We start from the raw sequence: 21,480 nt of genomic DNA, 5'->3' as shown, positions 1-21,480 counted from the left end.
ACAGTTATGAATGGCAGCATTTAGCATGAAGACACTTTATAATAATTCCTCCTGTGCTATTACTCTTGATAGGTTTTCATAAGGATGAACCTATTACCTACATCTCAGGTAAATATTATTTAGGTGTTAGAGTACCATACTCACTTGTCAGATTTTCCTCCTTCTCTTAATTTCAGCTTTTGCCCACCACCTATTTCCTCTACAGCAAACAAAAGAAATTGGACATTATCAGTCACCTTTGCCCTGTCTCTGAGCACCCCAAGTAGGACAGTGTGCTTGGCAGTATTTGGAATGAAAGCAGTTTCATACCAATCAAGTTAAATTATAACCCATACTAGCCTCAGTCCAAATTCTGAGAAGAACACCAGCATTAGACAGAAAAACGTCAGTGATTCCTACCCTGGGAACTACAGTCAGCTGCAGCACACCAGCAGAGCCTTCCAGGCACCACAAGTACTCACAGATTCAGAGAAACACCTTGCAAAACCTGACTGCACTGCTCTATCCTTCCAGTTCCATTTGGATTGTGCATTAAGATAACAGCAAACAAAAATCCCTGCTGAACTGAAGTGACTGGAAACAGGTAGGTGCTGAGAGGGGATGTGAGCTGGCTGGGCATTGGGCAGCTTGTGTCTCTGCTAGACAATAATAAAGGATGGGAAAGAAATTGCAAATTAAAAAGTAATGGTCCAAAAAGCATGTGTTCTAAAGCAGGGAGTGAGAAAAGAATAGTCAGAGTAGAAGCTGAAATCTGAGTTGGGCTACAGCAGTTTTCTGTGAATTTGTTTTAAAGTGGGTCTTAAGTCTTTCCAGAGAAAGTTTAAGCATTAAGGAGGTAGCTAAGAATCCATAGATATAAGTAGGTAAGATATAGGTAAGATGTAAGTAAGATGTAAGTCCATAGATAACACATGATTTTAACTTTTTGTAAGGTTGTTTTTTGCTTTGCTTCTCCCTGCAAATAAACCTAAAATGTGGAGATGAGAGGTGGGTAGTTAACTAAGAAGGTCGTGCACAGAAATTCAAGTCATCCCTCACGCAGCCTGTCATTGTTACAGGCATCTGCCATTCACAGGCACCCCTCCCCACTTGCTGGAAGGGCCTTTTTTCAAGATGAGACTCCCTCAAATAGAAATCACTGTGCTCATCACACTGCTGCTGCCTACAGGGCCCACACAACAAATGGAAGTTATGCAAAGCAGTGGTTACTCCAGGACAAGGCTCTCTCCTTACCCCACAGACTGTGCCTGTGGCATAGCTACAGGCCTGCCCTGACAGCATTCACTTTGCTCACAATCACCACAGCAGGCTTTGGCCCACCATGTCTTGCCTCACAATCCCCTGTCACCATGAGACAAGGCTCCTCCCTACATATCTCCACTCCTGCCTCCTGTCCCACTTAGTGGTGGCTGCTGCTTCCCAAACAGCCCCTTCCAACAGGACTGGAAGCTCCAAACACGAGGCGCTGCGCTCACGGGGAAGGGCCCCCACGTAGCAGGTCCTCTCTTGGAAGACAAGCCCACCAAAACACGAGGCACTCAGCCCATGAATAGCGTCAGCCCGCTCTCCTGCCACCCCCACCACCTTCACACCATATGGAAGCTGCACACAGGCATGTGCAAGCCTTTCAGAAGGCTGTCCTTCCCCCAAAAACCGACTGCTCTCAAGCCCACGAGCTCTCCTCAATCCCTTAGCCTAGGGACCCGTGCTGCCACAGTGCACTTCACCCTGCCACCTTCAAAGGCAGCTTCTCCTTCTGCATGAATCCAATCATCTGCTCCCAGCCATCCCCCCCACTCTGATCCCTTTTCCACAGACTGCCCACCTGAATGCTTTGCTGGTAAACACCATCTGTGTGCACCCTTCCTGTGGAAGGCATATACTGCTCTGCACCTTTCCTGTGGAAACCTTTACTGCCAGCATGTGAATACTTGTCTCCACAAGCCCAGAATCTGCTTCAGAGGAGACCCTCAGCCTCTGAACACTGCTGCAGCCTCGCTCCTAGTGGTCCCACAGCAAGCAGAAGCTGCTCACGAGCCTGTGTCACTTTGGAACGGGGTGGCACTGCCCGCCAGCAGCTCTCTTCTCTCAGGAGTGCAAGCCTGCCCAAAAGCTATCCCCTCACTTTAGGAATACCACCGTGGGATCTTCCCACCTACACAAGCATCTCCCAACCCTTGAGAAGGCTTCTGCCCACCCCTACAGGGCATACCCACCCCTCCTGCACAAGGCTCTCTTTCTCCATTCCATGTTCTTACTTCTCTAACTCCACAATTTCCTTCAGCTGTGAATGCAATTGTGAGCAACATGGCATTGTTGTTTCTATGTGTGCAGCTGCAAAATAGTTGTCATAACAAAAGGCATGAGAAGTGACACAAATGCTTATTCTTGGCTTTTCTTAGGATGCTAATGATTAATTCTTAATGTTTCACACTTCCCACTTAAAAATTTTAATACAAGCCTGAGAACAAGAGTGGAATGGGTAGCTCTTTGATAACTATTACCAGGTATGATAATAGCTATAAAAAACAATCAAGTAAAGGCTTGAAGTGTATTTTAACTTAATTCCTAGAACAAACCAAATACTGCTTTGTTTTATATTCTTTTTTCTCTTGTCAACCTTTTCTTTAGCAGTAATATGCCAAAACTTAATAATTGGTTTCTGTTAGAAAGCAATAATTTTCTAACCTTTTATAATTTTTTAGAAGTTTTAATCTAGTAGTTATATGAGGGGCTAAGATTGTGAGAGACTTTAATATGGAGAAAGATAGCATATAGATATTATTTGAGATAAAGAGCCACACCAATTTCTGTAATCTAACAGTATCCTTTACTTTCTGCAAGGTGAGGGAAGCGAGTTTTGGTATGTTTAAGGAACACCTTAAACCTTAGAGAAATTGAATTTCTCAGTGAGAATTTAGTGGATGTTGTTATAGTGTTAAAATAAAAAACCTGTTATAATCTACCATAAAGCAGAGCATTAAACTTGGAAATAATTGTTCCTTGTGGAAATGAGTCCAACTGTTTGCTGTAATATCTACCCAAGAGCACACAAGCTTTGGAGCACCAATAGCTGTGAAATCTTGTTTTCAAACCACAAAAGCTCTGGACCTTGGGGCTGAATCATAGCATCATTTAAAATACTGCTCTTCTTAAAAGTTAATTCTGTGGTGTGAATGAGGTAGGCTTGTTTCTGCCCAGCTCCCTCCTGTTTCAATATTTTTCAAATTATGTGAATGTGTGATTTTTACCTTCTTTCTTTTTACCACACCTCCCTAATTACATTGCTTATGAGATTGAATAGAGTCTTATTTTTTCTTAAAATAAGAAATTTTTTTTGCATGAAATTTAAATGTTTACCATACTAAGCTTTTAGTTTGCTGGCTCTGGTAGATTGTCACCTACTCAACTTTCATATATTCTATTTAAATCAATCATTGAGAAATTATTTCTTTGAGTTTTCATTTCAGTACTGAATGGAATTAGTGATAGAATCCTTGAGTTGGCTTGAGAACATGATCAGGATGTCTTTTCTTTAAAAATACCAAACAAAACAAACAAGTGTTTTATGCTTACTACTGAGGAGAAGAACAGCTTCAGTACCTGTCCTTTTTCCAAGCCTTTTAGTGTTTTAATAATATTGGATTAAGGAAAACAGAGTCAACTAAAATAACACAAATTGTATGCCTACCAAAATACAGTAATTCACATATAAAAACCATGTTGCACAGAGCATGACCAGGCTTCACACTAATAAAAACTTAGTATAGACAAAATCATTGTAACAGGTCAAGAAATAGAGAAAGAATAAGAACTTATATGTCTTCACCCTGGATAAAGCATCTGTAGATGAATTTCATTTTGCTACTATGAACTAGTTGTATTTTCTATGGCAAGTGTGCTTCAAGAACTGGCTGATTAATGATGGTAGGGCGATTTTTGGTGCCTGTGTCTCCTCAGCTTTTGAGAAAAGTGAGAGAAAACTAGCAGGACACTAACTTGTTTTGCTGTGTCAAGTTAGTGAAAATTCAAACTCTGCTTGGCTCATGAATTAAGGTAGAAGTTACCCACACTATTGGTATCAATGTAATCCCTCTACATAGTGCTGCTGGTCAGGGCACAAGAATTAGAGTGTAACCCATTTATTATGAAGCAGCTGAATCCTTGTGGAGTGGAATATGAGCTGGAGTTATTTGCACAGTTTTATTTTATTGGTTCAAAGCTAGAGAGGAGTTTGCTTTTCATGGAAACTGTATCAACTTTGGCAGAGCAACAGAACTTGAATTTCTTCAGAGACTTACATATTTAATATTTTTATTTTTGAGGAAACATTGAACTGTTTCAGTGAAGATTTTAAGGTGTAATGTTTGTGTATAAATATCAAGCCCACCAAATACCAGCTAGATGCCAAAATAAATGATAGTTACAACTGCATTTACTACAAGAAATGTAAAAGTGACATTTCAAAAACCAACTGATAAGTGAAAAGACTCTATAGTAGCACTCAGGGTAGGTATTTTCAGAATTTTCTGCATGTGTGTGGCTTAATTGAAGATTCTCTAACTCTTCTCTGAGACTGCTGTTGCAGTCACACTGCTGTAACAAAGTTAGGTGTCTGCTTTGCACTTATGGGGATACATCTTGGAGTTACCTTCTCTGAGTACAATCAACAGTGGAAATTGGAGGCGAGGTTTAAAACTGCAGTGCTAAAATATTTTCTCATTAGATGTGATAGAATAAAAAGCTACTTTTAAGTCTTGGAATCTGCCATAGTATCAGCTGACAGGTAAAGATGAAGCCCAAGTTTGCAGTCCTGGTTGCCTCAGTAGTCCACTTCTGTTTAACAATATAACTAAATGGTAGAAATAATTTCATCTTATACACTGCTTCATTTATCCCTTTTGGACATCATCTGTCCCCTAGGAACTTCCAATTTAAGACATTGCTGAGAAGAGAAAAGAAGATATAGCAAAATGCATCTGATCTTAAGCTAGGAAATACAGTTCTGGGTGAAAGAAATGCCAAGTGTCTACTGTAGTATAAATGGGATTTCAACACACCTGGCCACAAACCTCAATTAATTTTCTGTTGATGTATTCTAAAACAGAGCAAAGTGCTATAAGTTGTCTCATCTGTTCCTGAAGCTGCCCATTCTGCTGTTGGATTCCTTGTTAACTGCAGGGCACTTTTATCTAGTTTGATCCAAAGGTTCTTAGTGATAAGGGGAAACTGATATAGCAGCAGCAAGGCTGGGAGGAGAGGAAGTGTCAGGTCTGGCACTTCTGCTACGAGTTGTGAATTGAGAGGTAAAGATGCTTCTGTTTTTCTGTTTGCACTGTTTTACTATCGTGTAACATTCTGTTCCAGACTCTTTTCTCCTTTTTCTCTCAGAGACAAGTTTGCAAGGCTTCCAAAACTCTGTCAAGTTTGAAGTAGGCAGAGAAGACTGATGCTATTTCTGCCCTAGACAGCTGCTTGCCTTCTGCCTTACAGTTCTCAGCTGTGACTAATAATAAGTGAGGGGATATAATGAACAACTGGACACTTGCACAATAATGTTATTCAAAGTAGTGTGTGCCACTGTCAATATAAACTCAAACATATTGAATGCTATCATAATAGCCTAACAGCCTTCCAAATTGCCTGGTAGACTCTGAAAGCCCTCCTTATTGAGGCTCTGTAAAACCCTGGCAGATTATATTAAATAAATGGATGTTGTGCTCTTAAGCCTTTCTAATGGAGATTAAAATCTTTGTCAGATTTGCTTTCTAGAGTGTAGCCTTACATAGGCCCATATGTTGTACTTGAATGAGCTAAAGAGTCTCTCTGAGATTGGAGAAAATGCCAATCCCTTCAGGATGTGAGCACCTCCCAGGCTTATTCTTTAATCTCACTGTTGTACTTTTTATTCCTTCTTTGAAGCAGCTGCTGTTTTTTCTGACATTTTTCTTTTCAAAACATAGGATACTAGCATTGACTTCTGGTCAAGGCTTTGCATTCCAGCAGTGTTGAAATCTGGCTGCTAGTACATCATGTACTTTGAGGTTGGGTCCTGTGGATAATGTACAGAAACACTGTATTTAGTAGCAGGGTGCTAGTTCCCCTAGCTATTCACCTTTTTGAATAGTAGGTGCTGTGAAAATAAGGGAGAATTGTTTAGAAGAGCTTCCCAAATAAGAGCTTGGTATTTGGTAGCCTAAGGGTACAGGAGAACAAACTCATTTGTAGGAATGAGGTTGCAAGTGATGGCTACCACAGAGAAAGGAGGCAACAATTCTCCTTTGTCGCAGATAAATCTGTCTGTGCTTTCTCAAAGCCCAACTTCCTCTGTCCCTGCTAGCTCTGGGAGTGCCCCAGATCTGCAAACAGGGCTTGTTCTATGCAAAATTGAGGTTGCTGTAGGACTAATGCCTCAGATAACAGCAGCATGTCAGTGTCAGTGGCTTTTAGCCTGTTAACACACTAACTGGTATTTTTCAAGTGTCCTTCATGTAGCACAGGATATTTTTCAAGGAAAAATAGTAGAATGTTGACCATGTTGAATATTTGTAACGTTTACTTGATCAGTGATTGTTTCAACTCAGTAACCTGCTAGATTTTGATAAACCTTGCTTTCACTGGAAGCAATTGGCTTTAACAGTCAGAGCTTCTATAATCATATGAGACTTGACAGTCTTGCTTTCTATCTTAAAAAAAGAATTTCTGGTTCATGAAAACATAAACCAAAGTGCACTGTAAAGGTGGTGCAAAGACTGGGGTTATTGCATACTCATTATTAACTTGACCTATTTGGCAAAGTAGCTGACCTTCATTTTTAATGTTGAGATTTTTGTTTAATAATGCTAGAATATTAAATTGTGGCACACTGGGTTTTTTTGTTTCTGTAATTTTTTTCTTGTGGCTTGAGACATGTTTCCTGTGTTCTTCCAAGATCTGTTATTATTACAGCATTGTCTTCACTTCTTTATGCTGTCCTCCAAAATATTGCTTATAAAAAAAATAAAGCCACTATATGAAACCTTTTAGATTCGTTTTCTCAAGGTACATTTAAGAAAAAACTGTGTTCTTGTTTAAGGGAACTTCATGAGGAACTTGGTATAAATGACCAGAAGTCACTTAGAAGTCAGTTTAAGGTATTTACAAAATGATATATATCTGTCATGCCTAAAGAATACCTGTGTCAAGACTTCTACCATATATGAAACAGCTTGAAAAACACCTTTAAGTGAAATAGTGAAAAATAGCAGTGTACTGAGATTAATATACTAGTTCTTCCTATATTAAGGTTTACTGGAGGGCTTTTATAGATAAAGCTCTTCTTTTCTCTTGATGTTTGATCTCTTTAATGAAACTAATGAGCACAAATTGTCTTCTGTTTCTATAGATGCTGATGTTATCTGAGCATTTTAATTTCACATAATACACTTGCCTTGGAATCATGTGTTTTGTCACTAGTGAAGATTCCACTTCACATTCTCCACTGCAACTTTCTCTTCTGAATAGAAATGAAAGTGTATATGTGATCTACCAAACACAGATTTAGAATTCTAATTCTAATCCCCTTTCCTTCTGAGTGCTGATTGAATTTAGTGAATTATACTGCTGTTAGATTTCAGTTCAGTTACTTTAAATCCTGGTGGATGGTTAGAATGTGCCCAGATATTGTTAGTGCCCTGCAGCTGGGAAAATGCAGCTGAACATTTCAATAGGTGATGGTTGACCTAGTGCAGCTCTGTTATACATAAATGTACAAGGAAAACTTCAATTAATCTCTCCAAATAGATGGATGCAATTTGTAGCTGAATAAGATGCTTTGTTTAATCTTACAAAGGCCATGAAGTAGACAAGTTGATTCCTGTTCACTTTGCATTTTCTGGTGCAGCAAAAGTAGTAAAGATGTCAAAATTATTAGTAAATTGTATATTAAAATTAGGTGTTGGGTCATTTACTTTAAAAAATAGAGACATTGAAAGATTTTAAAAAACTTCAGTCACACTTTCAAAATTTAGTTTACAGTGACAGAACTTTAGATGTTAGGTGCTCCAGCTGAGTAGAATTGTCCAGGTACCTTTGACCCTGATGTTGGAAATCCTTGAAAATAATTTCCAAGCTGGTTGCAAAATGGGATTTGCTTCAATATAGGTATCTAAATTCAGAAGAGTGTTTCTGGGAGCCAGTGCTATTACCCAATCTTCAGTTAACCTTGAGAACTGGGATTTGTTAGTCTGGGGATTGTAAAGATGGGTGCAGGGCAGGTTAAAAAAAGGATATTATATGGCTTTTGTACATACTGAGATCTCATTGTAGCTTTGACAAGTCTCAGCATATTAACACTTCTTCATACCAAAACCCAAACAAGATTCATAAATCCTTTCTCTGTCTGGATGCTGGTTCTGGCACCCCTCCTCAGAAAGTGTGTTTAACACTTTCCACAAGGAAAGTGCATAAAGGTGCCTGGTGCTAAGAATTTACCTCCTGCACATAAGCTGAGGTTTTTCTCCCTCTGATGTGAGCAGACTCTTAACCATGTTTCCCACTCCATTTGTATATAACTAGAAGGTTTTAGGCTAGTTTAGCTGCTTGTTGAAAACTTTACTGGGCTGAAAAAATGTTTCACAGGAAGAAAACATTGGTGTAGGAGGCGAGGCTCCCACTCTGCTTATGTACAACAAGCAGTGAGGTATCAGAGAGATTTTTATCACAGCTATGGTAGCAAGAACAAGTCCTTAAAAGGCATCTTAATAGCTATTGCATGTATGAAGACAAGAGTGTTAGCTTCAATTTGTGTCACACACTTTGCATAGGTGAAAATAACAATGTGTTGTAAGCTTTGAAGGGCTTGGGAGGTTTTGGGTTTTGTTTAAAAGAACATCTGAGAAATCTGTACCACAATATTTGAGGGTTTTAGTGGTAGAATTCTCATTCTCCCTAAACAGATACAATATGCTGATTTTTAACATGATGATACATTGTGCTCATTGGTGAGCATTGACTATGTACTGCAAATTCAGAAGAATTATCATCTTCATTGTTAAAAGATCTGTATGAAGGTCTTTCAATATCAGCAAAAATCCTGGGTTTTTTCTCAAAAACTGACATGAGTAGGCATATATTAGAGGTGCATTCATTGTGTTGGTAGTTTCATTTAGTCTTGTAAAATCAAAAATAGATACAAGAATGCTATTCTTGCTTAAGTGATGTAATTCATAATACCCTTCTAAGATGGATTAGGTAACCTTATTTAACTCTATCCTTTAGAGGTCTTTAATAACCTTAACATATCTGTCATTCCCATCTGTTTTAATTTAAGGCTGATTATGCTAACATGCTTTAAAACTGCAAACCACCTGACCATTCAATATTGTTTTAAGCAGATACAGTTTACAGTATTTTCAGAATATAAACACAAAGCTTGCTATTGTGAAGCAATTAATTTTATTAGGCTTGTCCTTGTTTAGTCTACATGTAAGCTTGGAAAGCTATAAACCTTTTTTGAGAAGCTTTTCTTGGTTTGGAATTCCCCCTCCCCCAAGCTCTGCTAACCTGCCACTGTTCCTGTAACTGTCAATTTTCTGAATGTGTCTCCTGGGAAATAAATGAGCCCAGCTGAAGGTTAAGGTGTGAGCAGTGAGCTCAGCAGCCATCCTGTCAGAGGGGCAAGGAGGTAAAGGTTTGATGCTTCCTAACCAGTAACAGATTTGACTGTGCTTCTTCATGTTGCATGAATGCAACACACGTGTTGTAAATGCCTTTTAGAGTAGGAAAGGCTGCCATGCAGGACAGAGAAGAAAGGGCAACACTGGAAGGGTACAGGCAAATGCTGTATTATAACCCTGCACACTATCTGGCAAGCAGGCTGCAACCTTTTCTTGCTGGAGTGTTCTCATTTCAAGGTATTCATATTTTCATATTCATATTTCCTTCAAAATTGAAGATTTATTGGGATTGCTAGACTATTGATGCACTAGGTTAAAGGACGTTTTTCAAAAAAGCACTTTTGTTATGTGAGCTGTCATTTTTTTAAGTGATTATACTGCATGTATTGGCAATTAATCTCCATTTAATATTTTATATCTTGAAATTTAAAATAAGCTGGAAAAGATGGCTAATTACAGAAGCCTTTTTCTGCTTCCATAACTTGGTTTTGTGTATTGCTGTGAAACAATTGGTGCTTAAATACATAGTCAGAATTGAAAAGAAACTGCTGCTGGGGTGATAAGGCATATCTTATTGATGATGTACATGAGCATATTTAAGGAATGGTGGAAGGAGACTGCAACCTGCAGACTAGTAACTGAGTCAGACCATGGCTATGCAGTGGATTACAGCAGTGGAAAGGGAAGTTTGGTGGAAGTGGGCTGCTTGAAATGTGCTCAGAGTTAACACTGAGTAGTGACACGAGGGCTATCATAGTAATGTTGTTAAGAGTTATAATAAAAAAGCAGGTATTATGCTTTTTATTATTATGTTGAATATTTTTGTTGGTCTCAGGACAATTTAAAAGATGAATTAATAAACAAGCTAAAGATCTAGAGAAATTTAATTGACCAGAAACTCTACCGAGTGTTTTTTTCTCTTAGTGGATGTCATCTTTTGTCTATAGCACCAATCTATCAGAACAGATAGGTCTAGTGTATTTGAATAAATACAATACTTCTAAACAGAGGCTGGGATTTCTAGTTCTGATAGTTCTGTTGTTGCAATATTAGAAAATAGCAACAATTGTATTTAAGTTAGTCTTTAATAAAATGGGATATATGGTTAATTATGTCGAGTCAATTCATGTGTGCCACATGTGGGTAGTGTGTATAAATGTAATACAGAAACTGATGGCATGTTCTGAAATTATAGGGAAAAAAATCAGAGTTCTGATCTTTGTTAACTTGCTAGGATTGCATCTTTGAGGCTCATTTAAGTTTATATCCTGATAGGATATGCAGGAACAAATTGGTTAACTGCTTGTGCCTGTAATTTTCTCAACTAGTTCATATTCTTATCAAAGCACTGGCATGTCTGAAGTTCAGTGGATGCAGGTTATATCTTGTGCTATTGGTTAAACATCTTATATGTGAAAAGCTCACCAGTCATTATGATAGATTTTCAGTTCCAGACACCATACTTTCTTTTAAAACCTTCCAAATTAATTAAAGTATACTCTCTAATACAGTATAGTATTAGCTAGCTGTACAGTCTATAGATACTGTGTTCTCAGATGAACTACTAAACACAGCCAATTTCATTTATTTCCTTGTCAATATTCTGATCACACATTTTTGTTACCTTGCTTTACTTTAGCTGCCTATCCAATTCCTCATTTTAAATGCTTTGTGCTTTGCACATATTTTGATTTGTGGATTCTCTATAGGGAAAAAAAACCCAACAACTTGTCATTATAGTAATTAAAAGGCATGAAGAATTTGGTATAGACAGGGCTTCAAATAGTTTATATCTAAGAATTAGATTATTTAGATAGTGAAACCTGGATGTTCAATTCCTTTCCTTCAGACATCTTTAAGCAGAAAGAAATTAAAAAAAAAAAAGGTGTCAGTGTTTTTCCAGCTGTTCTGGGCCAGTTTGGAGTTCTTCTGTTTCATGTATATGAACATAACTATATATATGAGTGTATATATTTATTCAGGTAACAGGAAAACTGGGCAAGTACTCAGCACTGGTTTTGGTGCCAAATTAAAAATTCATCAATGATTTACACTTCATAAAAGTAGTGCTTGGAGGAAAATTTCTTGGGGTTAAGTTACTTTGAATTGTATATTTATGTGAAAGAAAAGCATTTACTTTAAATAAATTTTAATTTTTTTTAAAATGTCCAACTTTTCTAAGGATCACATGCCTTTGGCACTGCAAAATGGAAAACCTGATCTTGAATAAACATTAAGAAAAGGTGTTCATGAGCCTGAAAACTGATTTCCTGTAGTGAATAGGTATGGGTGAAGATGAGTCCTTTAAAAGAACAAATGGGAGAAAATAAAAGTACCAGTACCATTTACAAAAGTTAGTGAGCTTAATTTTTGTAATTTTATTTATCTTCATATGGGTTTTTTTTGCAAGGGACAAGGATCATGGGAAGTAGTTCCTGAAAAGTTGCAAAGACTGTTGGATTAGAGGTGACATTAGGCACTAAGTTTTACTAGTTTTATGGACTAGACTCCATAGTAAGTGATTATTTCTCAGGCATCTTTCTAGATAGAGCTTCCTCAGCTCACAGGCTGTTTCAGATAACTGGGCACCAAAGGGGACTCCTTTTCTATAGATCTGCAAGAAGGTAGAGAACCATAACACTGCAGCCATAGGTTGGGAGCCAGGAAGCGTGGGAATTTTTTTATTAAAGCCTTATTAAGAGACTGCATTAGAAAAGAAAGTCAAGGCAGCTGCTCCTCTTTCATCTGTAAATACTAAGACCAACAATGTTTCTGTATAGTTCTAGTTAATATCTATGCAAATTTAGGGTCCCTCTATTAATGGCTCATTAAAAAAATCATTTATGGAGGACCTTCAAGTGTTTCCATTAACAAATAATGTAGTTAGGCAAGATGGATCTGTAAAATATCTGATGCCATGGATCTGTTCTGCACACTGCACTTAGGGTGGAAATAATCACTGGATCATGCTAACGCTAGACTGAGAGAACCAGGATGATATATCTACCACAAAAAAAACAACTTTATTTGTGTTCTTGAGGAATATTTGCCAATTTAGACAATAAAAGAAAAAATTCAGAGCACACGCTGGGTAATCAGAGTTTTGTAAAGTTAGACTTTTTAGTTTTCTATAAGTCTACTTACTTGTGTAGGCCTTCAAAGTTATTATTACTGATATTTTGATATATACACATCTAAGCTGATGTGTCTGAGATTAGAGTCAGTTTATAATGTAAATCACTTAAAGGTAACAAACTAGAATTCCACCTAAAAGAAATACTAGAAAGTCTCTGTGTAATGAAACTAAAAATAGCTAATTAAGAACTATCAGATAGTTCTTTTGTTCTCTTAATATTTGGTGGATTTTAGCTGTTTGAGTAGGCATTAGGACAGACCATTTATATTAAATGCCTTCATTGAAAATATACAGTCTTTAAGTAATTTAACTATCACTGGTTAGGAGGAATCTTTATATCAAGCAGTGAAGGATAAATTGACATAATCATCTGTGCCTCAGGGCTATCACAGGAATATGTTTCCTCAGATAAAGCCAGACATTTATAAAATTTACATTTTAATTTATTTTGCTTGCTAGACTTAAAACAGGCAGTGTTTTTAGTAGACATATAGGCATTTTGTGTATTATTTGGATATTGAACACATGTTCTCTTTCTGTAGAAGTGTGTTTTCTTGCAAGCCTGATGGGTATGGCTTACAAGATATGCCAAGCTGGTTTTATATAAAGGTACTGCTTGCAACTGTGCTATAAAAGCTTGAAAACTGGGCCCAGTGTTTCTCAGCAACAGACACTGGGAAGCAGAGGTTTGAAGCCCTTCCAGAAAGTCTGTGAAACACACCAAAACTTCATAAAATGATTTGAATAATATTTATATAGACTTAGAGTTCTTCAGGGAGTCCTTTCATAAAATCCTATTTGCATTCTGTGGTAGTGACTCTGTGCTGTAGGTATCAAAAGAGCATTTAATTATCAAGGAATTAATCTTGAGTATTAGTTTCCAGAATAAATATTACTAATAATGTAGAAATGTTAATATCACTATCCACTGTGCAGATGAAAACTTAGATGCTCATGACAATTGAGATATAATAACCTGAAATCTAGAAAAGCAAACTGCTTTAGTAATCCATACAAATGCTATGTTCTACTTGAGCTAAAACTATGAGGAATCTTGCCAGTATGGATTAGAAAATTATCTGTCTAGGGATTTTAAAAATATTTCTCAATTGTTGAATCACTTTGCTCAGTTGGAGTAGTTTGGTAAAAGGTATTTGGGAGGACCAGTGAATGAATGCTCTTCTGATGAATGGTGTAGCAGTGCTTTCAATTTTCCCACGTGAAATTTGATGAGCTGAGCTATAAGGGATGTGGGGAATGGCTCAAGTGTGAAATGAGGTGCTGCCATAACCTGGTGAAAAAGAAAACTGCTGCTTATAGTAGATTTCAATGACTGAGGGGAAGGGGTGGTGGGGAAGAGGGTGTGTAGTCCCTCTATATACACCTCAGTGCTCTGCAACAAGAAAATTCTCACCAATCTCCACAAAAATGAGGAAAAGTCATTTGAGTTAGCTTACTTTACTAGCTCACAATTGGAATGTGTTTCACTGAAGTAGCCACAATCCTTGCAGTATTTCTGAGAAAAGGTAAAACAGACTGAACCTGTACCATATGATTGCAATACTTTTTATAGTTCATTTGCCATACAATGAATATAATCACATCTTGTCAAATCAATGGAAAATGCTTTTCTGAAGTATTCAAATAACCAGAATTTTTTTTATTTATTTTTCATTTCTTCAGAAGACATTTTTTCCTTATGGTATGTTCAAAAATTTAAAAATCATCTGTGTCTGAGGGCTACTAGCTAGCACTTGCTGGGAAGTACAGGCTGACAGAGTTAAGTAGCTATGTCCTGTCTTCTCAGCCATTTTGTTACATACAACAACATCAGAGTGATGCAGTATGGTATTCATAAATGTGGAGATCATAAATATCCATTTTATGGAGACTGTGCACAGGCACTAGAATTTGAAGTTCTTGCCCTTTCCTAATGTCAGCATGGCTTTTGGTTTAGAGTGTTTTTGCACTTCTGGATCTTGTTTGATGCATTTAAGATAATGATTGCATGTCTTCCATGAAGAGTTTGGCTGAGATGCTAGATCAGAAGATAAAGGAAGTAGAACATACTTTGTAGATGTACAATGCTTTAAGTAGAATTTGCTAACTTTGCTTAGAAAATATAGTTAAAAACAAATATGGGTGTAATGCTCAGTTTTTCTGATGGAAGAAAAAATTCATGTTAGCCAGACACCTTAAATTACCTTCTTGAGGAGATGTGAGATCACATTAGGTGACAGATTTTATTAGAATAATGCTGTAGAAGAACAGAGCTCAGTTCTACCTCCACCACAGAATTTTGGACCCAAAACCATTTAGGATTAAAAATTTGCAGTGGCCTTTGTTACTTAGAACTGAACACCATAGTCTTTGCCATTATATTCAGTACACTGTGCTTGGTCTTAATTCACAGTGTATAAAGGGCCCTTAGAACTCAGATTAGAAAACACCTTGAGCTGGTATCTGGAACTATTAGTTTAGTGTTTCCTAGGTGATAGGAGGGTATCTTGACCCATGAAGTATGGTATGCCCCAAAAACTGGTTTACAAACTGTGAGAACTAAAAAGGAGGAACCTCTTCTGAAAGCCTAATAGAAATGTTTTTACCTATAATAAATAACTTTTGCATCCTGCATATGAGTTGATGTAAATACATCCTAAATGTCCTGTAAAACTGATTAGATTTACAATTAGCTGTTGCTCTGAGATTTTTTTTAACACCAGAAATTTTTACACTTGCCTTTGTAAATTAGAGTAGTTGTAACTACTTTAATTTTCCATGGTATTTTACCTTAAAATATTCAACAGAAATAATATTTTGCAATTTCCTGTTAAATGAGAAAGATTATATTGGAAAGCTGAGGCTAAAATGAATTTGCTGCTTTCAATTCAATGTGAATTGGTGGATTCAGATTACTTTAAGTAGCTATGTACTATGTTGCAAAGGTGGAGAGCTAATGAATAGACAGATCCCAGAATAGAAGATACTGTGTGCTGAAGTAAACTGATATTCTTGAGCTTCTATTAAACTATTCCCCTGAACAGACCTGAGCTAACATCAGAAATTGTGGGAACTGGCTGGCATTCAGGATTCTGTTTAGGTCTATTCATATTTTGTGAAAAGGGGTGGATTGGGAGAAACCCTTTTACATGCAGTGTAATGGTTTACTCAGAAGGTATGAAAACATGAATAAAGATTTTTTTTAATTGAGATGATTGAATGAAAATACACATGCTTTTGAGACTGATGGTCACGAGCTTCTTCTAGCCTTATGCTAGGATTCAGATGCACTCAGAGAAATGACTTGGCTTCACACAAGCTAGCACAGAATTAGAAGCACTTAAACAGAATTTGTGCTGCATTTTTGCTGGACCTATGTGTCTTACTGGCATTGTTACAGTGTCTAGTCTCCAAATATCTGACCCTCTGAGAATCAGTTTATTATGCTTTGCGTATTTCTAATGATGTTTTTGTGCACTGCCCTTTTTTAATGCAGCATTCTGAATACATGAAATTATTTCAGTCCAGAGAATAATTCACAATGACATCCTGGCCTGTATCAGCAATCAGGTGGCCAGCAGAATTGCCAAAGGGATCTTTAATGATACTGTATTCCAATTGCACTGACTTTTTCCATGTTTAACTATGTGTAGAAATGCAATTGTTATTGGAGCCTGCAGAATTTTTCAGAACAGTGTCCCATAGGTGAAGAGTTGCAATGCAGTATTATCTCTTTAAGCATGGTCTCTGTGCAGAGGGCTTGATAGAAACACCCTATCAGTTTTATATCAAAGTCATAGAAATTAATTCAAACACTACAGAGCTTGGCCTAACTACTAGGCTATTCATGGAGCTGGATGAGCAAGATACTTTTCATGGAAATAACTATTTTTCAGGATTCAGGTTATAATATTAGATGGTATGTAATAGCTCTGCAGTTTGTTAAGATCTTTAAATATTTACAAACCTAGTGCCTAATCCTGGCCTGCTGAAGTTGTACATAGAATGTTTAGTTATACACAATAACTTCAGCATTTAGTACAGGCATCCAGACATGTAAGCCAGGAGTTCTCTATGAAAAAGCATGTGTATTTCCATTCAATCACTCCATGATTAAAGTAAGTCAGAAGCAGTCATATCAATATCACTTCAGTTTGAGTATCACTTTCCTGAGCTGTAAAAGTGATGAGTGTGTGTATATTTTTTAGTCAGCCTATATAATCTGAAATAGTGTCACAAACACAGATGTGGAGTTCCTTTAGACAGAGATCTCCCTGAAAAGCAGGAAGGGTTTAAAGATTCAATTCAAACTGAACAATACTTTGAAATTTAGTTTATGTAGAGCAATGTATGTGCCATCTGAGCAGCTAAACTTGCTCTGTAATGCATGGATTGACATAAAATGGTGATGCCACTATTATAAAAGAGTAGTGTGAGTTGGGCTGGATGAGAAGGTTCTTTATGTGTGACACTGAGCCTATGAAGGACTCTCTGCACCTGCAGCTCTAGCCACTGTCCAAGTCTGCAGAACCTAGCCCCCTTCCTGGGTAACTTATATGTGTATATGCCTGAGAAAATCCTGTCTGCTTCTTAAAAGGAAAGTATTTTCAGAGGCCTGTGGGTAGCCTGCCCAAATGTCTTTACTGTTATTTGAAAAAACTTGGTAGTCTTCAAAAAGAATCAGTCTGCTTAAGTCTGACATTTATGTCTTCAATAGAGCACATGGAAACTGCAGAAGATGCTTAGTAAACCCATCTGTTCCAGAAGCATGGCAGGCTTCAAAGCAGTTTTTGCTTAATAGGCTGCTTAGGATGTGTATTGGAGGGTTAAAGATATTGAGTGTCCCTTTCTCACATAGGAGTATCTCTTAGAAGTCAGGTGAATAACACTGGAGATACTAATTTTGAGTTACCTGCTGCTTTTCTTTAAGATCCAACATTAATCAGATCAAACCCAACTATTTTCTTCCTACTTAGAGTGGGAAGTAATTTGAGGTTTTACTTGCTGATGACTACTAGAACTAGTCATTGTAGCTGACTAATAGTCTTTAAATTTGGAGCATAACCAACTTCCAAATACTTTAGGAAGTGAGCCATTTTTTTTATGAAAAGAAAGCTTTATAAATGAAGTTTCAAAGCCTACTTATATGAATTCATTAAATTATTTAAACCAACAGGTAAAATTATGTATGTGTAAAAACAGTATAATGATCAGTCAGCTGTCTCCAGCAGACCTTTGTTTACATGTGATGGATTTATTTGTATAAGTCAGATTTCTCTGCAAGAGAGAAATCTTCAGATTTGTCTTTGGATAGAGAAGTTGAGGCATTGCATTTTGTTCTCACTCTATCAACATCACTACTTAGAAATTTTACTCTAGCTGTAAAGATGCTTGTGTCAGGAACTTTTTGTTAGAATTAGGATATTAGGAAAGCTGTATTTACCATGAGATTTATTGATGTGAGCCATGTGCTAGGAATGTTGACTATTTTGTAATTTCATATGTAATATACCTGGCAAATCTGTTCAGTAGTTTCTTCTTAGCTTAATTCCAGCAATACTAATTAGCTGCACATTGCAGCAGCCACTTGTTTCCAGGTTTTTAAATAATATCACTATACTGATTTCAGTGCAGTATCATGCCTCAGTACCAAAATATAGCACACCCTAGTTTATTCTATAATTAAGTCATACCTAAGCTTTAAAATTCAACACAGAAGAAGAATCCACAGTTGTTTATCTTCAGAGCACAAAGGAATAGAACATTTGTTGATATAATTTACAATACTGTAAATTATTACAGAATTTCAACACCATGTGTGTCACCAAGAAAACTGTGATTTATCTGTTAGTGTACACAAAAATACTTTATTTTTCTAGTTTTTCTATTTTCCTATTCCAAGGACATGTGTACCTTCATAATTGCATGCAAAAGATTAATCTAGTGGAAGCTAATTCAGAATTCTTCATCACTAATTAGGGGGAATAGGCTTTAAAGAAAGCTGGGATCAATGGCATCATGAGATTTATTTCCCCTGGGTGTCCTCTCCCAAATGGTTACTTGATTGCAGTGAGGATCTTGAAAATTCCCTCCTTGAAAAATGTATCTATCACAGATAGAGTGAACTTTAATGTTATTAGCAACTTTTTCAGGATCAGGTTTGTCAGCTGCTGACATTAGTGGTAATGAAAATACAGCAGAATCTGTGAAAATAAATAGACATGGTGGCAGCCACCTGCATGGTCTTTCCCTTTTCAGTAAATTTTCACACAGTGATTTCAGTTTAAGGTCAATTCCTAGTGACAAGTGGGCAAAATGTCATTTTAAGACTAGTTGTCAGGCAAAAGTTTGAAAATCTGTTCCCTAGTTCAAATGCTTCCTAATTAGTTGAAATGCTCCCTGTTTTTCTAGTGTTAACAAATCCCAGAACACAAGGTCTGGGGAAGCTGAGAACACAGAACTGTTGGGAAAGAGAGGGAATGGGCTTTATTTTCTTGTATAACTTGCACTATTTCAACAAATTTATTATTTATTTTCTATTTTACATAGCAGTGAGCAAACTGGGATCTATAAATAATTGTAAAATAAAATGTCTCATCAATAGTCCATTATTCCAGGTATTAAGTAACTGATGATTATAACTAAACAGGTTATTCCTCTTGAATCTTCAAATTTATCACCAACCTCAATCTCCTGTTTTCTGTTGGCTTTTAATATTTTTATTAGTGCATTCCATTTCTGCTATCTGTCTTCTGTGACCTTGTTTATCCTTGGATGATCTGAATGTTTATGACCCCATCTTGCTTAACAGGGAGCATGTCCTTTATGCCTGTCAGTTTTCTTTGACCTCATCTTAGTAATGCCTGAAAGATTTTTCTGCTGTATTTTTGCACAACTCTAATAAAGCAGCTTCAATTGCTTCTGCTGTTGCTAACACATCTGTAGCTTTTTGTGCCTGCATCAGTGTGCCTTTAGGAAAAAAGTCTGTCCTGCTTCTAATGTGACTTACCTTTCCTGAAACGAAGCTTCTTTGCTTTTTATCTGATTGTCCTAAGCTTGACTGAGACCAGTTTCCATTTGAATAAGGTATTTTAAGTATTCCCAGCTCATAACAAAGGGCTAAATTCACATTGTCCTCAAAAAGAACAATATTTTATTTTATTTTTTTAATACTTTATGCAAGAGAAAAACAAAGCTGCTCTTTCCCAGAAGAGCAATGAACTGTATTGGGACTTGCAATGCAGAATAACAAGAAGCCCTAAAGAATGATAAACTAGAAGCCCTAAAAGCTAAGCTCCCAAGTTACCAGGTTCTCAGCTATGTGTGGTTAGGAGCTTAAAGGTTCATCTGGAGCCTTTTCTTCCAGATCAGCAGAATGCAATCTCTCATGCTGGCCAGAGTGACTGAAAATCTGCATTCACAGCTGCTGGTAAGAACATAGGCAGATTTCTTTGATCTGAGAAAGTTCATCAAAATCAAATTATTGCCAAATACTGAGGCATCTATTTTTTTTTTGAGTGGGAAACAATGTTGGAAAACTTTGAGCCACTCTAGTTTCATAAAACCTGTATATAAACAAGGATATACAAGGGATCCTTGGGTGCCAGTGTGTTGTATTTATGTACTGGCATTTGTATTTCTGGGAATTTATATGTTGCTTTATGTAGTACCCTGGAAAGCTTGGTCCTGAGTTGGATAACTGCTAGTTACTCATGTTTGTAAATTAGTTCACCTCTAGCATAACAGTGGACTTAAGTATTTTTCTCATGATCTCTTCATTGTACATCTCCTACAATGACTATTAACTTTTTATAATTTGTCCAGAGCCTAATTTCGTGTTGATAACAATGTAGAATTTTTAATGTAATTCCATTTGCTTCTTTGCAAAAAATCAGTTTATGAATTTCTGCTGAGATTTTGACTACTTATTCAAATGAGTTTCATTTCAGCACAGCTGGATGCATCTGAAATTAGAATTCAGTTGTGCATTGAATAAAAGGCTTAATATCCCATGTTGCTCTAGGAATTGAGATCTGTTAACCATAAGGGTTTGATGGCTTTATAGGTGAAATTAGGTCTCACTATAAGAAGGTATTTCTGCCTGCACTATCCCATTTATTATCTTGGAATAAAAATGTAATTTATGGTTGCATTCTGAATTATGACAGTTCAGAGTTCATAGCATGTAAAAGGCAGCTTTGACAGTCAAAACAATCTAAACCAAAGCCATTTTTAGAGCAGTTAGTCCAGCTAGTGATTTTTGGGTTTTGTTTGGGTTTTTTGGGGGGTTTTTTTTGGGTTTTTGTTTTTTTGTTTTTTTGGGTTTTTTTTTGTTTTGTTTTTTTTTTTTTTTGTTTTTGTTTTTTTGCTTTGTTTTTGTTTTTTTAGTCTCCACCATCACCAAGTGATCATTCTATTTATTTTTGGTGTAGGTAAGCTTCTGAGGCACTTAACTAAAGCCCTTGTATTGATGGAAAAGTTCAGAGCTTTTTGTAGAATCTTTGAAAATGCTTTTATGAAACCATTGATTTATTTTCTATTTTTCACTACTGAAAATTAAATATTCACAATTAGAAAATTTTTGATGCAGATTTCTAGATCTCTGTTACTGTCAAATTTTAATTCAGAGTAGAAATAGTAGAAGCTTTCAGTAGTTGTAAGTTTAGGGCATAATTACTTTAAACCTAA

The 21,480-nt window shown here is 36.7% G+C and overlaps 1 protein-coding gene across 4 annotated transcripts in view; it reads left to right on the top strand.

The window, feature by feature from the left end:
- The first annotated feature begins 366 nt into the window (after window positions 1-366).
- The window catches only part of SORBS2 (sorbin and SH3 domain containing 2), a 204,180-nt gene continuing 183,066 nt past the window's right edge, over window positions 367-21,480 (top strand). The window contains exon 1 of one of the 4 annotated variants that reach the window (XM_056489226.1): window positions 367-583. The gene's annotated coding sequence lies outside the window, so the exon portion shown is untranslated. The remainder of the gene's footprint in view (window positions 584-21,480) is intronic. The other 3 variants (XM_056489219.1, XM_056489223.1, XM_056489224.1) reach the window with 3 other exon arrangements.

The sequence above is a fragment of the Oenanthe melanoleuca genome, chromosome 4 (assembly GCF_029582105.1).
Source record: "Oenanthe melanoleuca isolate GR-GAL-2019-014 chromosome 4, OMel1.0, whole genome shotgun sequence".
Taxonomy (NCBI): domain Eukaryota; kingdom Metazoa; phylum Chordata; class Aves; order Passeriformes; family Muscicapidae; genus Oenanthe; species Oenanthe melanoleuca.
This window is presented reverse-complemented; position numbering and strand designations above follow the sequence as displayed.